Consider the following 21,780-nt stretch of genomic DNA (forward strand, 5'->3'; position numbering starts at 1 on the left):
AGTGGACCCCAGGCTCCTGATCCTAAACTTGCCTCCCTTGTCTGCATGCCACCAATTGTGAGGACAGGGCAGAAGAATGGTAGGAAAGAGCTTCATAAAATGTAAAGTGCCCGATACAGTCGGCTGTTGTTCTGTCCATGCTCCTATCATCTGCTATGTGGGCCATAGGAAGCCCCATCTATCTCTTTTAGGCACTCGGTGATTTGACCCCAACCTACCTTTCAACCACCTTTCACACTCTCACTGCCCTTTCACAGCACATTCTAGGCTCTCGCCATTTGGATCCCTTACATTTCCTCAAACAGGCCCAAATTGGCCTTTGCTCTGCTGCCATCTCTGCCCAAAGTGCCTTCCTTTCCAAATGGCACTGCCTACCCTCCCAGGCCCCAGTGTTCTGACTTGTGAGTATAACAGCACCTGCTATGGACTGAACGTTTATGTCCTCCCCAAATTCATATGTTGAAGCCCTAATTTCCAATGTGGTGGTAATTGGAGGTGGGACCTTTGGGAGGTAATTAGGTCATGAGAGTGGAGCCCTCAAGAATGGGGTTAGTGACCTTACAAGAAGAGACGAGAGAGATGAACTCTCTCCCTGCCATGTGAGGATACAGTAAGAAGGCAGCTGGCTGCAAACCAGGAAGAAGGCTCTCACCAAGAACTGAATCGGCCAGTTTATCTTGGACTTCCCAGCCTTCAGGACTGCAAGAAATAAATTCCTGTTGTTTAAGCCACCCAGCGTATGGTATTCTATTACAGCAGCCTAAGCAGATTAAGGCAGCACCTGTAGGGCTTCCCTGGTGGTGCAGTGGTTAGGAATCCACCTGCCAATGCAGGGGACACGGGTTAGCTCCCTGGCCTGGGAGGATCTCACATGCCGTGGAGCAACTAAGCCACAACTACTGAGCCCGCCTGCCACAACTACTGAAGCCCGTGTGCCTAGAACCTGTGCTCTGCAACAAGAGAAGCCATGACAGTGAGAGACCTGCGCACCGCAGTGAAGAGTAGCCCCTGCTAGCCGCAACTGGAGAAAGCCTGCACACAGCAACGAAGACCCAACAGAGCCAAAAATAAAAACAAATAAATAAATTTATTTAAAAAAAAAAAGACAGCACCTGTAAAGCACTTTGTAACCCTTTATAGCTCTTAGCACGGTCTGCTTTGCAGTGAAGAGACTAGGCTATGTCTAAACATCCCATGAGTTCTGATAAGGCAGGAATGAAGTCCATTGGCTTTGCCTCCTGCGGCAGTGGCAGAGAAAGTCCCCAGGACACCCATGAATGCTTCCTGACTTGTTATTGCTGCTATTACTGCTGAAAACAGACTATGGGGTTCAAGGCCTATGCACGTCCCCCACTCCCATCTTGCCAGATTAATCAAGCTCTGTCTTATGGCAGGGGCTCAGAATGTAAGCTTTTGACTGTCAGACAGACCTGGCCCTGAATCCTCATTCTGCTACTCACTAACCAGGTGACCTCTATACGCTCAGCTATTAAATAGGGGATATTATCTGCCCTGTGATGGCAATCGTAAGGAATATAGTAGACAAAAGTCTGGCCCTTCAGGAGCTTAAATTCTAGTGGGAGGAAGATTGAAAAAAAAAAAAACCCTAGTAAATAAATGATAAAATTTTACATAGGGATAAGTGCTGTGAAAGAATGAAATAAGATAAGGTAATAGAGGCTTTTAGATGGGGATGGAGGGGTGCTGTTCCGGAAGGCAGAGCAAATTAGGCAACCACTTGGAGAGGAGAGCAAAATGCTGGAGGGTTGAGGTATTCAGCCTGTGGGCTGAGATGCCCAAGGCCTTGACCTGGGCTGCCTGCCTGCCCCCATGGACCTTGGGCTGGCAGGTGAGGTGGGCTCTGGCTCCCTTTATCCCAGCCAAGCAGCTGCCTCCTCCACAGCTACTCCTTGGAGCACAACCAACCAAGAGCTTTTTTTTTTTTTTTGTCCGCTCTGTGTGACATGTGGGGTCTTAGTTTCCTGACCAGGGATCGAACCCCTGCTCCTGCATTGGAATCACAGGGTCTTAACCACTGGACCACCAGGGAAGTCCCCAAGAGCTATTCACATCAAAATACTCTAACCCTAGGCATCCAGGTGGGCTTGTCTGGGAGTGACAAGGGAATCGTTTCACTGGGGGCAAAGAAGCCAAAGGGAAATGCTCCAAGCTAAGTCCAAAGTGCAAAGCCTCCCAGGAGTCCAGGGTACAGACCCTAAGGGGCTTCTGTGCAGGGAGTCAGGGGCCCTTTTCTCTCATTCTGGAGGGTAGGATTTAGCAAGGAGAGATTGAGCAGACACTTTGTGCCCAGAGCCGTGCTGGGTGCAGGGGTGTATGGGAGAGAAGGAACTGTAATGAGAATCAGTGAGCACCGACCACTGACTCCATGTTAGGTGCTCGTGTGAGCACTGCACATGCATGTACTAACCTCTTCATCCTCTCAACAACTCATGAGGTGGGTATTACAGATGAGGACTCCAGGAGAGCTGCAGAGGTTGAGCTGCAGCGGGCTTGAAGTTGTCCCCCGCCTCTGTGCTGAGCCTCTCCAAAGGCCTTGCCTCTGTTAGAGGTATTGACACCAACAGGGCCTGGCACACTCCTGTGTGCCACACTCCTGTGTGGAGGGCTAAGCACAGGGCTGGTGAGCTGTGACCCACTGGCTATTGCCTGTTTTAAACCACCTGCAAGCTAAGGATATTTTTTTTTTTTTTTTTTTTTTTTTTTTTTTGCTGTACACAGACCTCTCACTGCTGTGGCCTCTCCCGCTGTGGAGCACAGGCTCCGGACGTGCAGGTCCAGCGGCCATGGCCCACGGGCCCAGCTGCTCCGCGGCATGCGGGATCCCCCCAGACCGGGGCACTAACCCGCGCCCCCCGCATCGGCAGGCGGACCCTCAACCACTGCGCCACCAGGGAAGCCCTAAGGATAATTTTTATAATTTTAAAAGGTTGGGAAAAAAATCAAAAGAAGTCTATTTCATGACACATGAAAATTACATGAAATTCAGATTTCAGGGTCCACAGTAAAGGTTTTTTTTAATTAGAAAATTGGAATCGCGGCTTCCCTGGTGATGCAGTGATTAAGAATCCACCTGCCAATACAGGGGACATGGGTTTGAGCCCTGGTCCGGGAAGATCCCACATGTCGTGGAGCAACTGAGCCCATGTGCCACAACTACTGAGCCTGTGCTCTAGAGCCCGCGAGCCACAACTACTGAGCCCGCATGCCACAACTACGGAGGACCACGTGCCTAGAGCCCACGGTCCACAACAAGAGAAGCCACTGCACTGAGAAGCCCACGCACTGCAGTGGAGAGTAGCCCCCGCTCACCGTAACTAGAGAAAGCCTGCACGCAGCAAAGACCCAACACAGCCAAAAATAAATAAATTAAATAAATAGATTTTATAAAAGAAAAAAGATAATTGGAATCATATTGTACATTTCCACTGTATTTTCAAATTATTATTTTTTTAAATTGAAGTACAGTTGATGTACAATATTATGTAAGTTTCAGGTGTACAACATAGTGATTCACAATTTTTTTTTTTTATTATTTTTTTTTGCGGTACGCGGGCCTCTAACTGCCGTGGCCACTCCAGCCGCGGAGCACAGGCTCCGGACGCGCAGCCTCAGTGGCCATGGCTCACGGGCCCAGCCGCTCCGCGGCATGTGGGATCCTCCCGGACCAGGTCACAAACCCGCATCCCCTGCACCAGCAGGCGGACCCACAACCACTGCGCCACCAGGGAAGCCCAGATTCACAATTTTAAAAAGTTATATTCCACTTACAATTATTATAAAATATTGGCTATATTCCCTGTTTTCTAATATATCCTTGTAGCTTATTTATTTTATACATAGTAGTTTATACCTCTTAATCTCTACCCCTATCTTGCCCCTCCCCACAAATAAAGTTTTATTGGAACACAACCACATCCATCCATTTGTTTACTTGTTGTCTATAGCTACTGTCTTATGAGAACAGCAGAGTAGTTTAGCCTGGAAAACTGAAAATATTTACTGTCTGGCCTTTTAAAGAAAAAGTTTGCCAATCCTGGTGATCACCATTGAGCCCCGGTACCTGACAAGCAGTGGACATTTCAATATTGAATGAATGAATGCATACATAAATGAAATTTTAAGTTCAGTTTAAAAAAATTTTTAAGGGTGGAAGAGTTTTATTAGCCCATGGCAAGATACAAAATGATTAATGATGATAATGATGATAAGAGAGTTCTTTCCTGGTGGTTGCCTGGTTTGGAGAGCAAGTGACCCCTGGGAGAACACTAGACTATCACTGGTGGTCACTGAAGGAGCTGTTTCTCTGGGCTTCACCCCCCTCTGCCCCCTGCTCTCCATGGCAGGTAGCCTCCCTGCCAGGGAAAGCTGACCTGAGCTGGCTATTTTATTACAAAGCTGGAGGGAGTGCCAGGGCTGTTGCCAAGACAGTTAGACTCCTGGGGCATCAGGGCAGGGAGGGAGGTGGCTGGTGGGTGGGGAGGCAGGATGGAAGATATGGGAAGCGGGACGTTGGACCTCAGCTGGGTGGAGGCAGAAGAACTGGGCATGGTCCTATATACCAGCCACTAGCTTTGCCCTGCCAAGGCTTCCTGGTGCCCAGAGGACCTCCACCAATGCCCTCCCTGCAAGAGAAATTCAAGACTTTGTCCCTTACTCAGAAGTCCCCGGGCATGAGAATTTGGCTGTGCTATTAGTAGTCCACATTTGCTGAGCCCGTGTAGGCACTATGCTGCACACTTCACTTTCATGAGCTCATTTTACTCCCACAGCAGCCCCACAACGTAGGCACCATTATTATCCCCATTTTACAGACCAGGAGACTGAGGCTTAGTGGGGTTAAGGGACTTGCCTAAGGGCTAGCAAATGACAGTGCCAGAATTTGCACCGGGCGGTGTGACTCTCAGACCCTTAACTAGGACTAAACCAGGTTGTTTATTGTTAGTGCTGATTTTTTGGCTCCACTTCAGCAGTTCTGATTCAGGAAGGCTGGGGTGGGCCTAGGAATATGCATTAACCTGCACTCTGGGTGGTTCTGATACAGTGGACCAAGCTCTGAGAAGCACAGACTGAGGGCAGATCTTCAGGCACCTTGGAAAATCTGCCTCCTTCGGTGGGCTGGAAAATTCTGTCTGCTTAAAGCAAGCAAACTGAGTCCTGAGATCTGCCCCCAGGCCCATCCAGCCATCAAGGGGTCTTGCTCTCAGGATTGGGCTACAGTTCAGTGGTCGGGGCAGCAGGGACTGGAGGCGGTGCCCGCGGGAGGGCCTTGGGGAAATTTCGTATCAGGAAGGGTGCACAGTGCAGCCCCTGGGTCCCAGGGTCTGCCCAGGGGTTGGGGGTGAGCAGCCACAGGGCCCTGGCCTTGCTGGCTCCTGTGGGCTTTGATTTGTGCAGAGATAAGAGAGTAAACTGCAATGTCCACTCATCAGCCTGGTTCATATCAACACAATGTCTATTCCAGAGCCACCACCCTGTGCTGGGCATTAGGAGGGAACGTAAGGGTGAACGAGTCACAATCGCTGCCCTCTCAGAGCTCAGGGTCCCTCTCCAAGAGAACACGACTGTGATACCAGGCAGGCTGAGGTGGAAAAAAACAGGCAAGGGAAGCTCAGGGTTGGGGTCAGAGCTCTCTGGCAGGAGCATCAGGGAAGCTTTCCCTCAGGGGCTGTTTTTGAGCTGCACCTTGAAGGGAAAGAGGGCTTGGTCAGACAGAGGAACATGCGGGCAGAGAGAACACAGAGGAGGAAACTTGCCGAGCCCATTGGAGGACCCAGGAAGTGCCTTTGACTGCCCTGGAGTGCAGGAGGTCCTCCCTCACTGGTCTGTGGCCAGTGCCGGGCTGGCAGCCCTGAGAAGAACAGCAAGTTCATGGATGTGGACATGCATGTGTGAATGAATACAAATTCAGGCACATGTGTTCACATGCATGGGGGGAGGTGAGTGTGCATCTGTATGTGTGTGCAGGTCTATTTGCGAGGATCTGCCTTCAGACAGACAAAGTCTGTGTGTGGGAGTGTGTGAGCATGCACGTGAATGCATACATGCTTGTGAGTTTATGTATGAGCACGGATGTGAAAATGTGAATGTAAGGTCACGTGCAGTGCACGCAGCCAGTGAACGTGTGGGGACATGAAGGTGTGTATGCACGCAGGTATACACATATGTAGGCTACTTCAGGGAGTCAGCCTTTGGACTTTCTGATTCTGGGTCCATGGCCCCCATAAGTGTAAAAATGGTTAACATTGTGAGTCAGGCCTCCACTTTTCATGTATCACCTCAATTAACCCTCTCATCAATCTTACATGGTGAGGGGACTTCCCTGGTGGTGCAGTGGTTAAGAATCTGCCTGCCAATGCAGGGGACATGGGTTCCAGCCCTGGTCTGGGGAGATCCCACATGCCGCGGAGCAGCTAAGCCTGTGCGCCACAACTACTGAGCCTGTGCTCTAGAGCCCGCGTGCCACAACTACTGAAGCCTGCACGCCTAGAGCCCATGCTCCCCAACAAGACAAGCTACTGCAATGAGAAGACCATGCACTGCAGTGGAGAGTAGCCCCCACTTGCCGCAGCTAGAGAAAGCCCGCATGCAGCAATGAAGACCTAACACAGCCAAAAGTAAATAAATAAGTAAATAAATCTATTTAAAACAAAATTTTACATGGTGGGCTTATAATAGTTATATAATAATCATCTGAGTTGTTATCCCTATTTTACATATGAAGAAACTGAAGCTTAGAAAAGTAAAGTGACTTGCTCAGGGTTACCCAGCCAATAGGTAGCAGAGCTGGGACTGAGCTCAGACTGTCAGACCTCAAAGGCCCCCCTTTTCCATTTTCTGCAAGCTTCTTCTCAGCAATTCACAACGCTCCCAGGGAGGAAACGCCCCTGGCACATTCCCACCCCTGGCCTGGACCTGGCATAAACACCCAGGGCTTCTTCTCACATGCTAGGTAGGAAGGGGCTGTCCCTGGGGCCTGGCTCTTGGGACCCAGGGCTACACACATAGAAAGGTCACATAGAGGTGAAATGGGGCAGACTTTGTTTATCCAAAACCCCAAAGAATTTGGGCCAGAGCCAGTGGAAGCCGCAAGCCTGAGCACATGGTGTGTTTGCTGCCCTATGGAAAAACAGTCCAGCATAGAGAGTTGCCCCCAGGCTCTCCCGGGCCTGTTTTCTCGAAGGCTACTTGCCAGCACCTGCTCCTGAAGAAGGTGGGGATCGAGCCTGGGGACCAGAGTAGAGTTGGGTACCAGGGCAGGCCCTTCCTGGACCTGACAGCCTGTCAGTGGCAGCAGCACCACCAACTTGCATTTGTGTGTTTTTTCTTGCATTGAGGACGCAAGTGTCATGTAAAAACCAAAACAGGCAATAACAATTTTTTTAAAAATAGGTCTCACAGAATCATTTTCCTCAACCATTTGGAGATGGACTGATCTAAGTTCAAATGTCTTTTAGGTAACACACTTCGTTTCTCCAAGCCTCTGTTTCCTCATCTGTAAAATGGGGATAATAATAATACCTGCCACATGGGTTATGGTGAGAGTTAAATGAGATAAGGCATGCAGAGGCTTCCATACTGCCAGGCACATAGACTGAGCATGCTCAACAAATAGGAGCTATTAGTGTTATTTTCATTGTATTTGCATCAATAGAGCTGACATCGTTTCTCCCTGTGACCTTGGAAAATCATTTAATATTTGGACCTCCATCCTCCACCCCCATAGAAATTATTCTGACTCTTTTTTTCTTACACTCATTTTTAAAATTAATTTTTGGGGGGGCCCATGTCACACAGCATGTGAGATCTCAGTTCCCCAACCAGGGATTGAACCCATGCCCCCTTCAGTGGAAGCATGGAGTCTTGACCACTGAACTGCCAGGGAAGTCCCAGGCTCATTTAAATGTTTTAAAATATATAACTTATTTTCATAATTCTGTACCATAAAATTCACCCCTTTTAAAGTATACAATTTAATTGTAAATGAACTCTATTTCAATACAAATTTTAAAAATAATAACAAAATAAAATAAAACATCATAATATTAAAAAATAAGGTGTACAGTTCAGTGGGTGTTAGCATATTCACGCTTGGATGGCGTTCTACAACCATCACCACTATCTAATTCCAGAACATTTTCATCACTCCCAAAAGAAACTCCATACTCATTAGCAGACAATCCCCTTTTCCCCTTCTCCTCAGCTCCTGGCAATGACTAATCTACTTTGTGTCTCTTTGTATTTGCCTATTCTGGACGTTTCCTATAAATGGAATCATACAGAATGGGGTATTTTGCACCCAGAATCTTTCACTTAGCATTAATGTTTTGTAGAGTCATCCATGTTGTTGCAGGTATCATTGCTTCATTCCTTTTTATGGCTGAATAATATTCCATTTTATGGGTATATCACATTTTGTTCATCCATTCATTAGCTGATGAACATTTGAGTTGTTTCCATTTTTTGGTTATTATGAGTAATGCTGCTATGAACATTTGTGTACAGATATTTGTGTGGACATGTTTTCAGTTCTCTTGGTTATGTACCTAGGAGCGGGATTGCTGGGGTCTTGTGGCAACCCTGTTTTCCATGGTGGCTGTAGTATTTTACATTCCCACTGGCAGTGTATGAGGGTTCCAATTTCTTCACATCCTCACCAATACATATTATTGTCTATGTTTTTGATCACAGCCATCCTCATGGGTGTGAAGTGATATCTCATGTGGTTTTGATTTGCATTTCCGTAATGACCAATGATGTTGAGCATCTTTTCATGTGCTTATTGGCTATCTGTATATCTTTTTTGGAGACATGTCTCTTCAAATCCTTTGCCATTTAAAAATTCTTTTTATTTTAGCTAACATTTACTGAGCACCTCCTGTGTGCTGACTTACTGGGATGGGAAGGGGCACACAGAGCCATGGACTCTGTTTGGGGCATGAAGGCTTGCCTTGCTCTGCCTCCCAGGGCTGTCACACTGGAGCATGTGTGTGATAGAAGGGACTCTGATCCAAGAGGGGAGGAGGCACAGACTGGACAAGAGCCTCGGGTTTCAGAGGCTGTGCCATGCACCCTCCCAGGGGCCTGCCTTGCCCAGAGGCTGCCCTGCCACACCTGACACCGGTGTTACTGATACGTGGCAGCCACCCAGGTCACCAACAGAGGAGGTACCCTCTGGGTAAGCACCCTCAGGGAATCCCAATTTAAACCCATGGCCACCCAGCCAGGGCCCCCACACAATCCCTGGTCATCTCCAGGCAGCTCTGCAGGGTGAGTGGTAGGGATAGTGAGGCTGCTGGAGCCTGAGCAATAGGAAGACAGAAGGAGCCTACTCTGCCCCACACGGCTGTGTGCTTTAGGCATGTCCCTTGATGTCTCTGAGCCTCAGTTTTCTCATCTGTGAAATGGGAGACTAACAACACAATCTCTTGAGGTGCTTCTGAAGCTGAAATGAAATGATGCATGCAAAGGGGTTTACACAGGTTGGGACAGAGGAAATGTTCACGCGATATAACTCATGTTACTTTTTTGTCATCTGAAAACTGAGAGGGACGAGATGATCTACAAATGCTCGACTCCCTCCTAGAAAAGAGAGGTGATAAGGAGCCAGTGGAATCCCCACATCATATGAAAGGATCAAAGAGGCGGGCCAGACTCTCCCAGTCACAGCTACCTCTATGGGAAGGAGCTGTCCTGATTTCAGGGGTACCCAAAAAAGAATTTCAGAGGCAGCAGCCCCAGGAGGGGCAGCCAGACCATCCTAGGAAGCTGTCTGGCCTCTGGGACTTTCTGGTCTCCATCCCGGCTTCGCCTCACCCCTCCCAGCCCATGCCACGGCAGCCAGGCGCCTTCTCACTGGTCTGCCAAGCTCATGGCTGAAAGGAAGTACGTTTCCAGATAGGGTGAAAATAGATCCTTCTCCAAATATGCTCATTGTGGCTAAGAAAAATAAATCGAACCAAGAGGGAAAAGAGAGCAAAGAGCAGCCATCAGATGGGGCCAGGCCTGGGCGGTTCTGGAGGGGCAAGCTGCAGATGGGTGGGGGTTGGGCTTGTACAACAGAATGGTATGTGTGCATGTGTGTGAGTGTGTGCGTGTGTGTGTGTGCATGTGTGCGTGACTGACTTTAAGCATGACTGAGCATGTGTGATAGTAAACGTGGGTATGGGAGTGGGTATGTGTGAATGTGTGTAAATATGTGGATGCAGGTTGAGTGTCTGAGTGCATTTGTGTGTCAGGCGAAGTCTGTGAGCACGTGCAAGCACATACGTGAGTATGTTAGCATTGCGAGTCTACGTGCAAGTGTGAGCAAGTGCAAGTGAGTGCATATGACAGTGTACAAATGAGTGTGAGCGTGTAGGAGTGCAAGTGTGTGTGACTGCCTGTATGTGTTCATACCAGAGTGTATGTATGATTGTGTAAGCATCTGAGTGTGTCTGAGAAAATGTGAGTACACGTGCATGAATGTTCACCTGTGTCGTGTGGTGTGAACATGTGAGCAAGTATATGTGAGTGTGTACAAGCAGGTGTGATAGGGTGTCTGTGTGTATGGGGTTTTTTATTTATTTTTTATACAGCAGGTTTTTATTAGTTATCCGTTTTATACATATTAGCATATACATGTCAATCCCAATCTCCCAATTCATCCCACCCCCACCACCACCCCCGCCACTTTTCCCCCTTGGTGTCCATACGTTTGTTCTCTACATCTGTGTCTCTATTTCTGCCTTGCAGACCGGTTTGTGCATATGCACATGCTTGTGGTCGGTGCCCCAGGTCACTTACTAATGGTGGTGGTCCCGAGGGAAGGTAGAATTCTCTGGGCTTAGTCACTCAAAGCCCAGACACAGACAATTCAAGAACATATTTCAGAATAGACCCGGCTGCATTTGTCATGGGGACTCCCTGTTACCTGGGGGCCAATAAGACGTCCTAGAGTTGCTGCTCTGTGGACCTCTCAGAGGCACAGAATGTCAGAAACCAGGGAGACTGGAGCCCAGGGTCACACAGCTGGTGGGGGCAGAGCTGGACTTGTGACTCAGGCCTTCGCCTCTCTGTCCAGTGGTCTTCTTGTGCCTCCACCAAGACACACCTTCTGCCTCTGTGGTCCATTCACCCAGCAAATGTTTACTGTGTACCTGTTGAGAGCTACACATCAAACTGGTCTCTAAGATACAGCCCAGGACCCTGCTGCAAGAAGCTTTCCTCCAGGGGTGGAAAGGTAGACTGTAAACCAATAGCCAAGTTGATAAGATAATTCCACATCCTGAAAAGTGCTTTGAAGTCAGAAAAGTAGGGTGATGCGATCCCGAGGCCTACTTCAACAGAGTGGTCAGGGAGGGCCTCTGCAGAGTGACATCGGAGCTGAGACCAGGGTAGGGGAGCCAGCTCCTCACAGCTGGGTCTCCAGACCTATTTTCTAAGTGACCTTCTAGGGGCAGGTGGAGCTGTCACAATTGCCACAGTCCAGGAAGCCTCGAACACTCCCCTAGTCCAATTCTTTTTTTTTTTTTTTGAGAGTAATATTTTTTAATCTTCCTCTTTGGAATTCTGCAGTGGAAACACAGGGCAGCCCCTTCTTTCTCCTAAACCCAGCAGAAACATTAATAATCTATCATATCCTTTTTTAAAAAATTGAGGTAATTGTAGATTCACATGCAGTTGTAAGAAATAATACAGAGAGATCCCTTGTACATTTTGCCCACTTTTACCCAGTAGTAACATTTTGTGAAACGATAGTATGACATCACAACCAGAATATTGACATTAGTTCAATCCACCAGTCTTGGTCATATTTCCCCAGTTTTACCCGTGTATGTGTGTATATTAAGTTCTATGCAATTTTGTTACCTGTGTAAATTCTTACATCTGCCACTACAGTCAAGATACTGAACAGTTCCAACACCACAAGGATTCTTCATGTTGCTCTTTTATAATCACGCCTACATCACCTCCTTCTTAACCCTTGGCAACCACTAATCTATCCTCTACTTCTAAAATTTTTTCATTTGAAAAATGGAGTCATATACACTATGGAACTTTGTAGGATTGGATTTTTTCACTCAGCATAATTCTCTGGAAATCCATCCAAGTTTTTGAATGTATCAGTAGTTTGTTTCTTTTATTTATTTCATGATATGGATGTACCACAGTTTAACCATTCACCTGTTAAAGAACACTTTGTACACAACATTGTGAATCAACTATACGCCAATAAAATTAAAATATTTTTTTTAAAAAAGGAACACTTTGTGCTCCCACTTTGTACTCACTAGCAATTAATGAAATAGCCTATTTCACTTGGTGTCCTGAGTGTTGTTTTATAATCACAATTTCTTAACCCTTCAGTCATGGCAGCTATTATTATTTCCATTTCAAAGACAGGGAAAATTGAGGCTTATCGTAAATGATTTTCCCACAATCACATGCTGTTAAATGGCAAAGAAGAGCTTGGAACTCAAGACAATAGGGCTCTTTCTACTATACCAGGCTTTCTCAGACCTTGACTAAGGTTGCTGGGAAGAGGGTGTAGGCAGAACCAGAAGAGAGATGTCGGAGGCAGGAAGAGCACTGGAGCAGCCTGGGTCAATTCAGGTCCTCACAGATAACTTCAGTTCATAGGTTAGAAGATCAGTGTCATGAAGCAGGGGCCAATATGGCTTATGCCCTTGAAATTGTTTCCCCTTTGGCACTTCAAGTCTGAAGTGGATGGAGCCCATGAGCAATCTGCCCACAGGCCTGGGACCTGGAATGGGAAAAGGAGGACTCAGGCTTTGGGTGTCTATCAGAGGATAAATGGTCAAGAATCTCCTTGGAAATGTAAAGTTGAGTATGTCTCTGATGAGGTCTGAGGAAGTTGAGTCCCACGACAAGTGAGCTCTCTATTCTGGGGCAGGGGGCAGTAAGGGAGAAATAGCATTTTAATTTTTTTCTAGTGTGGTGGGGAACTTTAGGTCGTTTACACACACACAAACACACACACACACACACACACACATCCCTTGGGCAGGCTCGGTGTCTGGGACATGGTTCGGGGAAAGCAAAGTGGAATCAAAAATGGCAGGTCACTCTTTTGCTGCTGCGGCGGCAGGCATGAGTACGCTCAGGCTTCAGAAACGGCTTGGCTTCAGTGTCCTCCGCTGCGGCAGAAAGAAGGTCTGGTTGGACCCCAATGAGACTAATGAAATTACCAATGCCAAATCCCGTCAGCAGATCCGGAAGCTGATCAAAGATGGGCTAATCATCTGGAAGCCTGTGACAGTCCTTTCCCAGGCTTGACGTTGGAAAAACACCCTGGCCTGCCGGAACGGCAGGCACATGAGCACAGGTAAGAGAAAGGGTACTGCCGATGTTCGAATGCCAGAGAAGGTAACCTGCTTGAAGAGGATGAGAATTCTGCAGCAGCTGCTCAGAAAATACCGTGAATCTAAGAAGATTGACCGCCACGTGTATCACAGCCTGTACCTCAGCCAGTCTGGTCTGCCTTGCGCCCTAGACCGTGAACTCCTCTTGGCAGGACCTCGCTCAGTTTTTAATCACTGTCCATTTCCCTCCCCAGTCTAGCCCTTGCTTGGGCGCGTAGGCTCAATTTACAGTTGATAAACAAGCGAGTCAGGGTATGAGTCAGACCCCAAATCCCGAGAGGCACAGAGTCTAACTCCCCCTAATCCAATTCTGATGGGAAGTGATGGAGAAAAACCTCCTCCCTGGGGACTAGAGGAATCCTCCCTCAGAGAAGGCCAGAGATGAGAAGCAAGTCGTTCCCAAGGCTGCTGGGGCCCGGGAATCACTGCTGGGGCCACGGAGGAGCCATCACCTCCACTCATGTCCTGAAGTGCTGGTCCAACCCTCATGAAAATAATAGTAACCACTGATGTTAACTAACAGTAACTACTGACGTTTGTTAAGCTCTTTGCATGTGCCAGGCGTATACCAGGGGCTTCAGGTGTATTATTTCATTTAACCTCCTCAACACACCTTAGGAAATGGGCAGTGATGTCACCCCAGTTTACAGATGAGGAAAGTGAGGCCCCACTGAAGTAACATGCACAAGGTCACACTACCAGGAAGGGGCAGAGCTGCCATTTGCACTCAGGCCTCTGTGACCCCAAAGACCAGAGGCCCTGAGCACACACCCTGGTGCCTCCTGCCTGCTTGCCCTTCGCATCTCACTGACCTGGACCTTCCTGGCCACCCTGCCCCCCAGGATCACACTGCCTGCCCTTGGAGCTCCTACCAATTCAGGCCTCACAACCTACCACAGAGTCCTAAATTATGTCACCGTTTGAAAAGGCCAAGATCAACGTCATTGTCCTAACAGCCCCTATATGTGCCAGAAACTTTGGAACCTTTACATACGTGATTGCCATCTTCACAAGAACACTTTAAGGTCAGGATTATGTATCTCATCTAACAGCTGAGGAGGTAAAGGGATAGAGGTGGGGCTAACCTGACCCCAGAGCCTAATAGCCCGCATGCCTTCACACGGGGTGCTGGTGAAGTGCTTAGCCTGCTTTACTCTGTTTAAGCCTCAAAGTCAGTGACTCTCTCCCACCACCAGCCTTACCTATGCAGGGTTCAAATTCATGCCTCGGCAATGCTACCAATGACAGAAAATCCCCAGCCTTTGTGGTCACTCTCAAGCACTTGAAACCCCTATGTTGAAAAGGTGAATGCCAAGGGTTCTCCATGTCTATACCTCAGGGCTCTGCGGTATAGAGCATCTTAGTGTAGGGAGCCTGAACAAATGACCTAGCCCCTTAGAACCTTGATTTCCCCATCTATAAAGTGGGGTTATATGATAATACCCACCTCACAGGTTTGGAGTCAGGTAAAACCAAGGTGATGTAATGGTCCCTGGCACACAGTAGGTGCACAGTAAAGATTTGTGGGTCCCTTGGTTAGCACTGGCCTTGAGACCCTTGGGGGTGGTGCTGTTTGGAGTCTAGATGGTGGGGTAGAGATTTCAACTTCCTGGGTTTCTGGAGCCTTGCTTAGAGGGCCTCAGTCCTCAGCTCTCTCCCCCAGTCCCTGGTTTGGGCAGCAGCCCCTGGCTCTCCCTCTGGGAACTGTGGGGGTGATGCACAGGCCCAGCCGCTCCAGTTCCCAGATGAGCCGGGCAGAGGAGGCCACAGGTTTTCCAGACGGCTGTGTCCCAGAGCTGCAGCCAAGGGAAGGAAGTATGTGCTCAATGGGGAAGTTGCTGCCCAAAACACCCGGTTGAGAAACAAGGTGGGGAAAATCCACCAGGCTGCTGGGCTCTGGGGAGGGGATCTCCAGGGGTGGCACATGCACACCACTCTCTCCTCCTCTGTCCCTTTAGCCTGGAGGCAGTGGTGGCTTCCTGCTGGTGCTACTCTCTGGGCTGCCTTGCCTTTCCCCATAGCTTCTCTACTTTTCCATCACCTGTGTAATGGATTCCCTACATTCAGTTCCCTCTATTTGAAACACCTCAAGTGGCTTCTCTTTTCCTGTTGGACCCTGAAGTCCACAGAGGTAAGGCCACTTGTCCAGGATCAAAGGGCTTGCCTGTGGCACCCATCCTCTGCTTCCTCAGCCCCCTCTCCCTTTGGAGATCTGCCTTCCTCATCCTCACTCTGTGCCAGCTTCCTTCTGCTTTGTGGAGAGCTGTCTGGGAATGTAGTGAACTTAAGGAACTTCATCAGTTGATTCTTACTAAAGTATTACTGACTGATACTTGGGTATCCAGAAGAAGCTAGAACCTCATTGGGCCTGTCCAGGGGATCTGAGGCCACAGAAGAGAGGCAGGCACTGCTAGAAACATTGCCTAAGGCATTTCTCTTCCTGTCTCCTTCCACTTTTCCCCCAGTGCCCCCAACAGGCTAAACCAAGCCACAGAAGTATGAGGAATGCACCCTGAAGAGGTTGACCCCTCTGCTATAGATGAGGATCAGAGCAGGGGAAGGGTGAGGAATGATTTGCGGTAAGTAGGCCCAGGATAGGCACATTCTCCTCTGTCTACTGTGGCAGGGGTCAGATTTGATGGTGCCTGAGGATACTTGGTCTCTGAAAGTCTATGGATCTGTGACTCATAGAGCAAGGGCTGGACTTCCCTGGGTTCTGGTCGCAATTCCTGTCGTGCGTGGCCTGCTGATCCCTACTCCCTCTGCCCTTAGTGTGGCCATCTGCTCAATGGAGAGGTCGGTCAAGCTGGTCCAGGTGGGCCCTGGAAGAAGACCCTGGGTATGTGGGCCGATTTCTCATCCACATCCAGGCCATGATTCTCCAGAAGCTCCTTTCAGGAATCTGCTGACCTCACCATACCCGCCCATCCTGCTGTCTCAGGCTGGGGGCATCCAGCCCTGTGTCCGCTTTTCCCTGTAGTCCAGTCTTCATGAGCCTGCCAGCCCATCAGTCATGGGTCTGGACCTCCCACCCCAGCTCCACCTTCGCTGGCTGAGGGCTCTTCCCCCTCAGAGCAGCAGGAGGCACCACCTGGCCCAGGCAGAGGTCCACTCGAGCCCTCCGCCCTACCTCCCTCCCTCCCTCTATCTGGGGTTTCTCCTTTTTTCCTTTCCAGAAATGGACAGGAAACTGGGCCCGTTTTAGAGAGATTATAAGAAAGATTTCTAAAAAGACTCTGAGAGAGGTGCCGAGCAGAGGGGACAGCAGGTCTCCTTCTGTGGGAGGCTGAGGTCAAGCCCTTCTAAGGTTTCCGCAGGCTCTTGGCTCTCAACCCAAGCAAATTAAAAGGCACCCACTTCCCACATAAAACACTTATAAGAGTTGTGCTCTTCCATGAGGTGTGCTCCAGTTGACAGGTTGTCCTAATATTACACTTAGCAGACATTTAATGTAACATGTATAGAGTTTCAAACTTCCTGTCACTGAGATGACACCCTGTGCTATGTGATCTCAATCTACTCCTCAGAACACTGTACCACCATGAACCCCATTTTACAGGGGAGAAGACAAGATGAGAGAGGTCTGGCACCTCGTCTAAGACCACGCAGCCAGGGAGCACTGGGTCACTGTCTGGGTCTGCCTCTCCCCATAGCCTGGACCTTTGTCACCCTGGATTCCTGACTCTGCCTTGGGGACTCTGGGGTGGGGACTTCAGGTCTGCGGGGCTCACACCTCATTAGAAGAGCTTAGAGCTGCTGAATGGCCTGGCCTGATGGACCAGTGCCCTCCTCCTGGCCCAGTTAGGTGCTTGGCATCGGTGCCCCGGGACTCCTCCCAAGGGTGAGCTGCAGGGCACATGGTTTACCTGCCAGGAGCCCCGAGGTAGGAAAACAAACACCATAAATCATCAGGAAGCCTGTGTAAATATTTTATAGATGGGACAGTAAATAATGCAGCTCCCCGGACGTACCTGACCCAGTTCATCTGCCCCACATCCAGCACCCAGGCCAGTCTGTCTGGGCCACTCTCCTGCCTTGTATTTTTTAAACAAATGCTGAGGCCCAGTGCTGGGCCCTTTCATATGCACCATCTTCACTGCCTAGCCTTTGCTCATGCTGCTCCCTCTGCCTGGAACACCTTTCTCCCTAAGCCTGGCTAATTCATCCTCCTTCTTCAGGAGTCACCTCCTCCAGGAAGCCTTCTTTGATTTCATGGGTGGAGTCAGGAGTTCTTCTGGCTCTCACAGTGCCTAGGCTTCCCCCATGTGGGCTCTGCTCATAGGATGTGGTCATTTCCTAGTGACTTATCTGCTTTCTCTGTCAGCTCCAAGAGAGCGATCATATCCCTGGAACTGAGGGCAAATCTTGGCATATAGTAGGTGCTCAACAAATAATGTTAAATCATGGCATAAGTTATCTTGTTTAACCTTTAAATAAGTCTGTGAAGCAGGTGTTATTGTGTTTCTTATTACAATTATCCTTATTTTACAGGCAAGAAAACTGAGGCTCAGTGGCAGTGCTGGGATTGACTTCCCACCTGTCTGATCCTGAGTTTAGTGCTTTCTCAATCACCCATCCAGGAACACGTCTCTTTCTCCTACAGACCTCAAGCTCCTTGAATCAGGGACCCGCTGTTTCTGCTGGGGGGTCCTTGACCCTTGCCATAGGCTCTGGCACCCAGTGGATGCTAATCCACGTGTGTGAATGCCTACCAAAGGCAAGGCAGCAGTCAGGATCTTGTTGCTGACATGGGAAGGAATGCACAGTGAGCACCTCGGGCACAGGAGACTAGGTGAGGGGACTTATGACCCCCAGGCCCCAGAGCATCTCTGAGAAGATATGTGTCTGGGGAGGGTCTTGGGTCCCAGACGGAGGCAGCTTTGAAAGATGCTTGGATGCAGTGGCCCAGATGCCTTCCATCCAAAGGCACTGCATTACTTTGGGGCCAAGTCCCTAACCAGGCCATCAGAGCCTCAGAGGAACCTGAGACACAAAGACAGATGATCCTGTCTACCCTCTCCCCATCCTGTGTCAGGCGCTGAGAACGAGGACAGAGAAATCAGGGCACAGGCAGTGTGAGGTGGGACAGGACAAGGACAGCTTTGCACAAGAAGCCCTGGCCTGACCCTGGCCTCGATCCTTGGCAGGAGGTGGGCTGCAGAAGAGATGGAGGGTAAATGGGTTTCAACTGATGTGTCACTTGCGGCTGATTGCCAATGGCTCCCTGCAGCTGTGTTGAGAAGGATTCTGAGTAGTATCCCTCCGGGCTCAGTTAGAAGTGCTGTGATCGATTAGCAATATTGGCCACCAGCACAGAGGGGGGCACAGTAGCCTACTTCAGAATTTGTCAGCCCCTCCTTTCACCTTTCCTCAACTCTCAGCACAGAGTAGGGACCCAATAAAAGTCTGTGGGTTCATTGTTGATTACTAACAAGGTCAGCGCAGAAGTCATTTGGAGTTAGTCATTCATGGAGATGGAGCTATGAACCCAGGGCCTCTTTACTATTGTACCTGCAAGAACCAGAAAGGAAAAAGGGAGAAGAGAATGGGAAAGAACGACAGACAGCAAATGAGAAGTTAGATGCCCATGAGAACTTCTGGACAGTGTGGACTGAGATCCTGAACCCAGGCACAGCTCTGCCCTCACTAGTCAGCAGGAACCAGGAGTTTTCCAAGGCAAATTCCAGAGATAAATCTTGGCAAGGACCCAGGAGGTGGAGGCTTGTGCTGCAGGAGGCCGGACCCAAGCCTTCTATGCCCGGCAGACTCAGGCATCCCCACTGGGCCCGGGGCAGTGCAAGGGGCACATAGGGGTCCCAGGTGCAGCTCCTGTGTGAGCCCCTGTCCTCACATAGCTTCCCAGGCCGTGAGGGAAGAATACTGTGGGGGCCGGAGCAGGTGGGGCCGGGCAGGATGCTCCCTCTGGTCTGGGAGAACCTGGGCAGGACCGAGAAGGCTGACAGTGGGGCAGTCAGACTGTGTGCACCTACCCTTGTTCCCCCAGCCTCTCACTGCCCCTCGGATACCCACCCCGTGAGACCACACAGAAAGGTCTGCACAAGCCTTTACAGCTGGGGAACAAGCCTCTGAAAGGGGAGCTCTGTCCCTCCCCTGCTAGCTGCCAATACCTCCGCACCCATCGCTGGTCTGACTCCACCCAGGCCAGTTTCCAACTGTGCCCCCTACCCCCATCCCTGTTTCTGTGGCTTTAGGGGTAGACTGGCCTAGTGGCTATGAACTCTGGCCTGGAATTCAGAGCAGTCTGGGATGTAAGGCTCAGTTTGGCCACGTCCTGGCTGTGCGAGAATCGGCGTGTCATTTAGCATCCCTGGGTCTCAGTTTCCTCTCCTGTAAAATGGGGCTAATGATGGTCCCCACGTCGTAAGGGCTTTGTCGAAAGATTGTGAGTTAATAAACATTGTTATTAGTTCAGGCCCTGGTAGGTAGTGAGTACTTGATATGTAGGGGCTGGAATTATTGTTCTTATTATGATTCTAAGATTCTGAGACCAAGTTCATGTCCACCACATCCTCTGTAGAGTCCTGATTCCACCTGGACCCCCAGGGGACCTCTTCCAAGATTGGTAGGCATCAAGGTTGGTGGAGGGCCCTGGAGCTGGGGACTTGGAATGTTTTGAACCTGAAGGCCTGGTGCAGAGCAAAATGGGGTGGGCAGGGGTTTCCGGCAGCCCTGAGGCCCCTGGGCCTGCTGCGCTCTGGGCTATGAGCAGAGCCAGCCATCCCAGGCCACCTATAATTACCTTCTGGCAGAGCTCTGTGGCACTGGGCGGGGGCAGCAATTGTGAAGTTTTATTCTGATGCCCAGTCAGTGCCTTTGGGCTTCCCCACACCGGCTGACCACTGCCAGACACAGATAAAGATTGAGCTCTTTGGGGAGGAGGCCCTTCCAAGGAAGCTGACCTCTGAGTGCAGGATCCAAGAGTTCAGGACCCCACAGTCTCCACGGACCCACCTCTGCCCAGGCCCTGGGGGCAAAGGCTGCTCTGGGGACCCTTGGTAGCCAGGAGAGCTGATTGGAGAGTACTCCAGGGCCTCTTGGACACAGTATGAGGCCAGAATGAGGAGGCTCCGGAGGACCCACAGTGGACTCTCCATCCTCGTTCTCCTTCCCACTGTCCCCTTCCCCTCCTCCCCTCAGGTGTCCAGGCCTTGGTCTTAGGAGGGCAGATGCTGGCATTGGGGTGGCTGGGAATGAGGGTGCCTCAAGGGCAAACCCTGAGCCTGAGCTGTCTCTGGAGGTCATGCACCCTTGCTGGCTGGATCCTGGCCTTCCTCTCACCGCCGTGTGCACTTGCACCTTCCTGCTCTCCCACACTGCTGCCCCCACTCCAGGCCTCTCACACACAAGAATTTATGCACAGACGCGTCCTTGTACACTCAACCATGTCAACAATTGCAGGGTGATGATGGAGGAAGTAATGGTGACTTCCCACCCCAAACTTCCCCATCTTAAAGCAGCAAGAGGTGGGGACTCAAGGGGTCAGCCTCCAAGTCAGGGAGAGGATCCTGTGTCTGAGTGCTATGGGCAGCTGCACAGGCAGGTCTGCCCCGAGCTGTTTCATCGTGCATTGCTGCTCCTAATTCTTCTGGGCACATCCCCGCCTACTGCATCTTTCTCCCCAGGGCAGGGCTGGAATGTCTCTGGATCCTAAGAGGAGCTTCCAGGGCAGGGCCTGCCAGAGCTGCAGGAGGGTACAGGACAGGGAGCCCCAGAGGCTCAGGCCAATCCCAGACAGCCTGACTTCCATGGGGAAGCAGCTCCTTGGCCCTTTGCCCGTGGAGGCCCAGGGCCCAGAGGGAGCCAACAAACGTGAAGTGAACAGATGTTGCTGAGCCCTGCTTGGGCATGGGGTGCCGCCCCAGGAAAGCCAGTCTTCACTAACAGCCTACAGTATGCCTGACCCTCACAGGGTGGCGGCCATGTGTGTGGTGGCATGGGGAGTGATCTGGAGGAGAGGACATGGCCCTCAAGGGGGTGTGACCCTGCAGCTAGCGAAGGAACAAAGACATACACAGTTTAAAGCTCAATCCTACAGGCACCAGGAAGGTCACGTGGTAGAATGATGACACCAGGGAGCCCAGAGACCCATAGGTAAAGGTTCCAGAACCAACAGTAAACGAAAGGAAGAGGGTTGGAGGTGACTCAGGAACCCCCTACACACAGCCACACCCTCACCCATGAGTCTGTTGGTCGGAGACCCAGCAGCCCATCCTTCAGGACTGCGCACTGTGAGCTCACAGAGCAAAGGTCAGAAGGGCAAAGATTAGAGAAATCTCCCTGGACCTACACCCATGTGTGCCCTTTCATGTCGGCAAACCTTGTGCTCAGGGAGCAGGTTGTAATCAGCCTCAGGCACTGCTGGTGGTGGGGGGTGGGG

This window comes from Neophocaena asiaeorientalis, unplaced genomic scaffold (genome assembly GCF_003031525.2).
Source record: "Neophocaena asiaeorientalis asiaeorientalis breed wild unplaced genomic scaffold, Neophocaena_asiaeorientalis_V1.1 scaffold251, whole genome shotgun sequence".
Taxonomy (NCBI): Eukaryota; Metazoa; Chordata; class Mammalia; order Artiodactyla; family Phocoenidae; genus Neophocaena; species Neophocaena asiaeorientalis.